Source organism: Paramormyrops kingsleyae, chromosome 4 (genome assembly GCF_048594095.1).
Source record: "Paramormyrops kingsleyae isolate MSU_618 chromosome 4, PKINGS_0.4, whole genome shotgun sequence".
Lineage (NCBI taxonomy): Eukaryota > Metazoa > Chordata > Actinopteri > Osteoglossiformes > Mormyridae > Paramormyrops > Paramormyrops kingsleyae.
In genome coordinates, this window is record NC_132800.1 from 9,607,461 (window position 1) to 9,615,771 (window position 8,311).

General features: G+C 40.7%; 1 protein-coding gene and 1 long non-coding RNA gene across 4 annotated transcripts in view; one reads left to right on the forward strand and one right to left on the reverse strand.

Annotated features, from left to right (window-relative positions):
* The window catches only part of LOC140588706 (polymeric immunoglobulin receptor-like), a 109,757-nt gene that overhangs the window by 60,959 nt on the left and 40,487 nt on the right, over window positions 1-8,311 (reverse strand). The window lies entirely within an intron of this gene.
* LOC140588707 (uncharacterized) overlaps window positions 1-8,311 on the forward strand; it is a 69,283-nt gene that overhangs the window by 9,057 nt on the left and 51,915 nt on the right. The gene's annotated exons all lie outside the window — the stretch shown is intronic.

The window sequence follows — 8,311 nt, forward strand, 5'->3', positions numbered from 1 at the left end:
TTATTTGACCCACAATGGAGAAATTTAAAGCATTGCAACAGCAGTGTAGGAATATAGAACCTAAGTACAAAATGTAAAAATAAGTATATAAAAGGTATAAGTGGATGACAATCTGGAAGTATTTTAAGCTTTTAACAACAACTAGTAGGACAGCGACTTGCAATCGTTGTAAAAGAAAAAAAAGTTTTGAGAGATGGAAGTACAAGTAGCACACAATTGTGCCAGACAATGCAAGCAATATGAAGAAAGCAGTGGATGCTTAAGGACTATTCGCCACTTGTATATGCTTGCTTGGAAGATAATCTATTTGAACTGCAAAATGCCTTAAAAATGTTTAAAACAAGATGTACAAACAAGGTGGAACAGTACATTGTATGTTTCTAGTAGCCTAATAAAAATTTTTTGGATACATTTTTCATCTGTATTTACTAGTTTAAAATTATTAATAATATATGAAGTATAAATAATATACAGACCCTCTTCTACTTACGAACTTTCAACTTACAAACTTTCAGACATATGAATAATGAGGACTGAAATTGGGCTCCCGTTTCCTGTCCACAACATCAATTTTGTTTTTCTGCGCGCCAATTCCGCGTGCGTACTCCCAGCATCCTAGTACTTAGTACTTGCATATACCCTTAAATTCATGTTGAATAACGTCTTACGAACATTTCAAGTTCTAAACGGCCGTTTGGAATGTATCTCGTTTGTAAGTTGAGGAGCATCTGTATATATAAGTATCAGAATCTGTATTGGTATCAGCAGTTGTGTATCGAAATCGGATTAGAAGTGAGAAAATGTGGATTGGCCCATCCCTAGGAAAAAGGTCTGATAAAATTGACACATTTTAAGATGCACCCAGGCTGCCTAGAGGGGTTCACCTGGCTTATCAGAAGACAAATAACTACAATTGGCGTCTTCTTCAGATACACTTCCCCTTTTCTGAGGGCATCGCAGGCAGCCCACAGACATAAAGAAGGACTTTATGAGATTCGTTTCTTCTTTGGCACCACAGCAGCGTAGGTCACATCAGAGGGGGGACATTCTGAGGAGGGAAAGATCATGGTCTATGAAAGCAGGTTTTATAGGACACCTTGTGAACTCCAGTTAACAGGCAATCCATCTGTCTCTGTCATAGAGCTCATCATTTTTTGTCCTTCCATCCATCCATCCATCCATCCATTCTCTGCCGCTTATCCAGGTCCAGGTCGTGGCCTCAGCAGTCCCAAATGCCCAGACCTCTCATTCCCCAGCCACCTCATCGAGCTCCGCTGGGGGGAATCTGAGACGTTCCCAAATCAGCCAAGAGACATAATCTTCCCAGCATGTCCTCAAAGTGATCCTTTCTCTACCTACTATATTCCCAGTTCAAAGGCATTCCATCCCTGCTGTAAACAGCATGGGCAAAGCCCTGCCTCCCTCTCCTGAGTTCCCCAAGGGTGTCTCTTTGAAGCCGACCCAAAGCCATTCTCCACAGCTAAACTCCCCTCTTCACACGAGTGTCCAAGCCAAACAGTCACAGATATGATGATTTCCTCCCAATGACACTCTTCCAGCTTTCAATTTTTACTTCATGTTTTACTTACATGATAAAGGATGGCTCTTACCCTGTCTGTCCTGTAGATTGACTGAGCTGTATGTCATTTCATCCCCGGGGTCTACAGAGGGCTGGAGAAGGAACATCCACTTTAAATGGACACTATAATAATGTACCATTACTAATACACTGAGTAATTACAGAGAAAACACACTCTGTAAATGGATACTGTAATCATATACCATTACTATTACACTATATAACTACAAAGAGGACACACACTGTAAATAGATACTGTAATCATATACCATTACTATTACACTATATAACTACAAAGAGGACACACACTGTAAATGGATACTGTAATCATATACCATTACTATTACACTATATAACTATAAAGAGGACACACACTGTAAATGGATACTGTAATCATATACCATTACTATTACACTATATAACTATAAAGAGGACACACACTGTAAATGGATACTGTAATCATATACCATTACTATTACACTATATAACTACAAAGAGGACACACACTGTAAATGGATACTGTAATCATATACCATTACTATTACACTATATAACTATAAAGAGGACACACACTGTAAATGGATACTGTAATCATATACCATTACTATTACACTATATAACTACAAAGAGGACACACACTGTAAATGGATACTGTAATCATATACCATTACTATTGCACTGTATAACTACAAGAAGGACACATACTGTAAATGGATACTGTAATCATATACCATTACTTTTACACTGTATAACTACAAAAAGGACACACACTGTAAATGAATACTGTAACCAAGGTTCCCCATACAATCTGGCTACAGAATATGTCATGGGGAAACATTTTACTCAACTCACAGGTTGTGCTGATGGTTTCTTAAAGACCATGCTGCTGTAGATCAGCTCATCTCCAGGCTCTGTGTTCTGCTGAGATGAAACAAGCACATGAATCAGCATTTAGCCTTTTCCTAATAAATTTCATCCATGATTAACTCTCTCAACTGTCATTTTTGATGCTTTTTCGGTCAAAACTGACTCAACAGAGGGTGCGTACATTGTGTAACTTATTTCCAAACTAATGTGAGAGTCAAAATAGGATATTATTGCAGTTTAATGACCCCTAATAATGCGATCACCACACAGAGCAGATGCAGGAATGGACACTCACAGGGTGGCTGGGTCTGTATCTGTTACCGATCAGCGTTTCTGCAGAGACATGATGGTAAAGCTGCAATTCATTCACATCTCAATACAACCTATGAGAACTAGAAGTGTTATATGATAAATCAAATAATTAATTAAAAGGAAAATAATCGATAAATAATGTGGTTCAAATTCTGGACAACTGGTTTAATTATGTTGAAGTTATTTTTCTCACTGGATCTTCTTCGCAGAATCCAGATAACCATGACAGTGGCCACCAGCAACAGAAGCAGCACCAACGTCAGCAGAAGGAGCATCTGACTGGAGAAGAACAAGAGAAGGAAAGTGAAGGTTTAAGACATGCAGGGGTTTCATGCAGGATCCATGATGGGTTTTTACTTATCTAACTTTGAATCTTGAATGCACACTTTTAAAACTATTGTACAGAGAAAGAAATGGGTTTGGCAATTTACCTTGGCGACTGTGTGGTGTTCAGATTCTCATTAGTGGTGGAAGTCAGGGCACCAGAGGGATACATGGTCACAGCCCATCCTGTTGGGTGTTTTGTTGCTGAAGTTAAACCGTCTCTCTTCTGTGTAGCTGAAGTAAAACTTTCTGTCTGCTGTAAAGCTGTAGTCAGCTCTCCCTGTTTGGGTAAAACTCCCTCTGCTGTGCAGGACCAGGTCAAGACAGCAGTCAAAGCATTTTAAATTACTTAAACCATACTCATCCAATTCCATAACATACATTTAATAAAAATGAATCTACCACCAATAAAACTTCTGAAAGTATAATAGGCCATAAGAACCAAGGATTTCATTATTGAGGATTTGACCATGCAGTCATAACTGTGTCATAATCATTCTGTCCATAGCATGTATCATAACAACAACAATAATAATAATTATAATAATAATCATAATAATAATAAAAACAACCAAATAATACAATGCATCTATTTAAATACATGTAACACACAGAGGAGTTCATATAACCTACAGTCTGATGCTATGAGCATCAGACTAATTTAATAATTCACCTTCCATCACAATCAGCTGTAGATAGACACCATCATCTGCTGCCCCATGAATCTCCACAGCACACCAGTAAGTGTCAGAGTCCTTTTCCTGCAGGTTCCTCATGGTCACATTAAAGACCAGGTGGGCGGGGTCATCACTGATTGACACTTTCCCTGCTGTCTGATTGGAGTCAGAACGTGCCAATGTGGAGCAGGAATTCCAGTTAGACCCTCTACACCAGTACTTCACATGGTGTTTATACTTCTGATCATAGTAACATGGGATGGTGACAGATCCTCCTCTCTTTGCAGATACCCAGCTCACAGTCCTCACACTCCGAGCATCTGTGTGAATAGGAGAGAAATTAAGTACTGTTTGCTTATTTTAGTATTCAAATGCTGTACATTCCAATCTACTGATATTAGCAAGAAAATGTGTGAAATTTGTTAAAACATCTTACCTTTAACCTCTATTATCAGATCCCGAGAGTCATCCATCTCACCAAGACCACCAATCTCTACAGCACACCAGTAGATACCAGTGTCACTTGTCTTCAGGTTCCTCATGATCACATGGAAAACTAGCTGGGCGGGATTATCAGTGATTGACACTTCACTGGAGCTCTGTGGTGAGTCTGTGCGTGTCATGATTGTACATGAGGACCATAATTGCCCTCTACACCAGTATTTCACATGCTCTTTATACTTCTGATCATAGAAACATGGGATGGTGAGAGATTCTCCACTTTCTGTAGTTAAATGCCTGAATGTCCTCACACTGTCAGCACCTGCAGGGACATCATGTAAATCAGTGTTTACCAACTGCTCAATCACCAAGACATTCCTAGTTGATCACAACACCGTCTTCCACTGAAGACCCCTCCCACTCTCAATGTGCAAAGTCAACCATTATAACTTACTAACTCCCCTGATTGTTTTCTTTGTAACAGTAGCTCGCAGTGTAAAACTGACACTGTCTCTTCTAATATTTTTCAATGCAGTAATTCATCCTAAAGCAAATGAACTGCAGGGCCTCTGCCTGCCTGTCCGCTAGCTGGTCATCGCTCACAGGGCAGCTCTGGAGCAGCACTGGAGAGATGTCTTCATAGGAAACAGCGAGACACTGTAATTCAAATTATTCCCAGAGAAACCCTCTAGAGGGCGCCAATGGCCCAAGAAATAAAGGTGTGACAATTTGAAATGACATGGATTGATACAGAGTATTTAGGAAACTGTTTCACCAAAGGTATATTACTGTATCAGAATCGCGTTTATTGGCCAATTATGTGAGCGAACACATACAAGGAATTTGACTCCGGTCGTTGGTGTCCCTCAAGCACAACAGTATAAAAAAAGCAACAATATGTAAAGTCACAATGATGTATATCTCAGAAAAAGGCTGTACTGATTCCACAGTGGGGATATTAGCATCATGTGAAGGTAAAACACTGAGCTTGAGCTTTTTAAATGAATCAGGGAGGTAACAAGATGTTACCTGTTTTCCTATAACAAAATGTTTCTAAACCAGTGGGCTGCAAACTGTACATTAATCAATGGAATTAATCGCGGGGGGCCTGTCCCCACTGATTGACAACTTTTTTACTGCCACCACCTACTTACAAACCCCCCTCATGTGCCCCCCTGTGAAAATCTTGAGCCCGTCAACCTCCTCCCACCGTATGAGACACTTATTGTAAATGCGATAAATGATGAAGTTCAGCGCATGAGTGAACTCAACTTAGCGGCTATACACTTAACAATGGTGTAACTAACAAGGTACACCTTGCTAATAGTGTCACGCCCACGGAGGCGGGTCAACCAGGTGTCGGGGATTAGGGACTAATTACCTCCCTTATTTAAGGAAGGAACAGTACACAAGCCAACTGCGAAGTATTGCGCTTATGACAAGCCTTACCGAGCATTCTTCTGTCTCCAGTTCTCCTTTACTCCCGTTCCTTGCCTGTTTACCTTTTGTGAAACCCTTACCTCTTATCCCTTGCCTCCTTAGTCCCGTTCCCGTCCTTGAGTCTCCAGTCCTGCTGAGCCCGGCTTTCATCGTCGTCCAACCCTCCTGTCACCCCGTATTGTGTGTGTACTCGTCGGACGGACTCCACGGCTTTCGACCCACGCTCTCGTCCCTCGACCACGATTACCGCTCGCCCCGTTTGGACCTAAGTGCCCGGCTTTTCGCCTGCATTAAGAGAGCTCTGGTCTGTAACTGCTTGATCTGTGCTTTATTAAAACCGGCTTTCCCCGTACTTCTGGATCCGTGTTTCCCTCGCCAGCTCGGTGTGACAAATAGTGACTTGGTCCCGATTTTGCCTACAGAACTGCCTTCATTCTTTCTTGCACAAATTCAACAAGGTAAGTTCTCAGAGTCTTTGGTCCATGTTGACATGATCACATCAGACAGTTACTGAGATTTGTGGGCTACACCTTCATGATGTTAATCTCCTGTTCCACCACATCCCATAACTGCTCTATTGGATCTAGATCTGGCAACTATGGAGGCCATTTGAGGACAGTGAAGTCATTGTCATGTTTAGGAATCAGCCTGAGAAAATATGAGCTTTGTGACATGGTGTGTTATCCTCTTAGAAGTAGCTATTACAAGCTGGGTACACTGTGGTCATAAAGGGATGGACATGGTCAGCAACAATACTCAGGAAGACTGTGGCATTTAAATGATGTTCAATTGGTACTAAGTGGCCCAATCTATACAATGAAAATATCCCCCACACCATTGGACCATCACCACCAGCCTGAATTGTACAATAATACAAGGCAAGATGGATCCATCCTTTCATGTTGCTTACAGCAAATTCTGACTCTACCATCTGCCCATCCAAAATTTCTAATTGCCCCAGCAGCCTCAGCAGTCTAGATCCAGGCCTGATCTAAAACGCTGTTCAATTTGTACTAATCTACTAATCTATGGCACAAAAATTTCCCTTACACCATTAGACCACCAGCAGCCTTAGTTGGATACTGAAACAATGTTGTTCATGCCAAATTCTGACTCTACTATCTGAATGTCAAAGCAGAAACTGAGACTCATTTAACCAACAAAATTGTACATCCAAATATCTATTTTGGTGAGCCTGTCCCCATTGTAGCCTCTGTTTCCTGTTCTTAGCTGACAGGAGTGGCACCCAGTCTGGCCTTCTGCTGCTGTAGCCCATCTGCTTCAAGGTTCCTGTTGTGCGTTCAGAGACGCTCTTCTGCATACCTTGGTTGTAACGAGTGGTTATTGGAGTTGCTGTTGTCTTACTATCAGCTCTCTGGATTTTATCTGGATTTTGGTTTAATCTTTTTTAAGCCCATTCTGTATAAACCCTTGGAATGGTTGTTTGTGAGAATCTCAGTAGATCAGCAGTTTCTGAAATACTCAAACCAGCCCGTCTGACACCAACAACCCTGCCACCTTCCAAGTCACATAACACACCTTTCTTCCTAATTCTGGTGTTTGATGTGAACATTAACTGAAGCTGCCGACCTGTATCTGCATGTTTTTATACATTACATACATTGTATCCAGTTTATACATTGTGCTGCTCACTTGACTGGCTGTGATTCTTCAATGTGTAAACAATTTAATGTCGTCTTACAATATTCATGTTTTAAGCTGTTTCATTATAGTTACTAATTACTGACTCACATACTTCCTGCAGACTAGCAACAAATGCATTTACTTACTTCGCAGACACTTTGCTCCAAAGCGAAATTCAAGTAAAGCAAATATCACATTGCCAACATACACACTGTCGGTAAATCAACTAGACATAAGTGCAGCTAGGCTGCGCTTCCAATAAATGCCCGGCTACAAGTGTAAGTAGCATTTGAGCAGGAGCTACAGAACAACTAGACTTCTACACAACAACTTCTAACGAAGCAAACATTATAAAGAGCAACTTATCACATAACAGCAACACTAGTAAGTATCAAGTAATAACAGCCAGTGATGACACTGAACAATAAATGATGCCAAGCAAGAACACAGGCAAATGAAAAATATATTAATATATTAAATAGAAATTTAATTAAAATTGATGTTGTCTATTCTTTGTCTAAACAAAGACACCAACCTGAAAATGTAAACTGATATAATTAGGCATTGTTCCTCTTCTATGGTCCTTTCTGGTGAATTTGTGAATATTGCGTAATGGTGAATATTTCTGTCTTGCCTGGCAGCCTAATGAAGAAGACGTGGAGGAGGAAGAGGAGAGGAACCATGACTGAGTCTGTCAGGGACCCCAGCCCTCTGAAGACTGGCTCTCTCTTCCTGATCCACTCTGATACCACTGATATCCTTTTATGTCTCTGTTCTCAGAAGAAAAAGGTGCAACACATGCGCACAGTAACATGCAGCAAATGCGCAGACACTGTGTGATGTGACATGTTCTGTTAAAATAGTCACTGCACATCATTAAAGAGGATCTATGGAGGGACATTTTGTAACTAAAAATGAAAAGGAGAAAGAAATGACCTCAGTGAAGCATTATGTCAGAAATGGCCACCATCTTATCACACAACAGGACCTCTGTGGATTATCATGAACTTTGTGGAGAAACTGAACC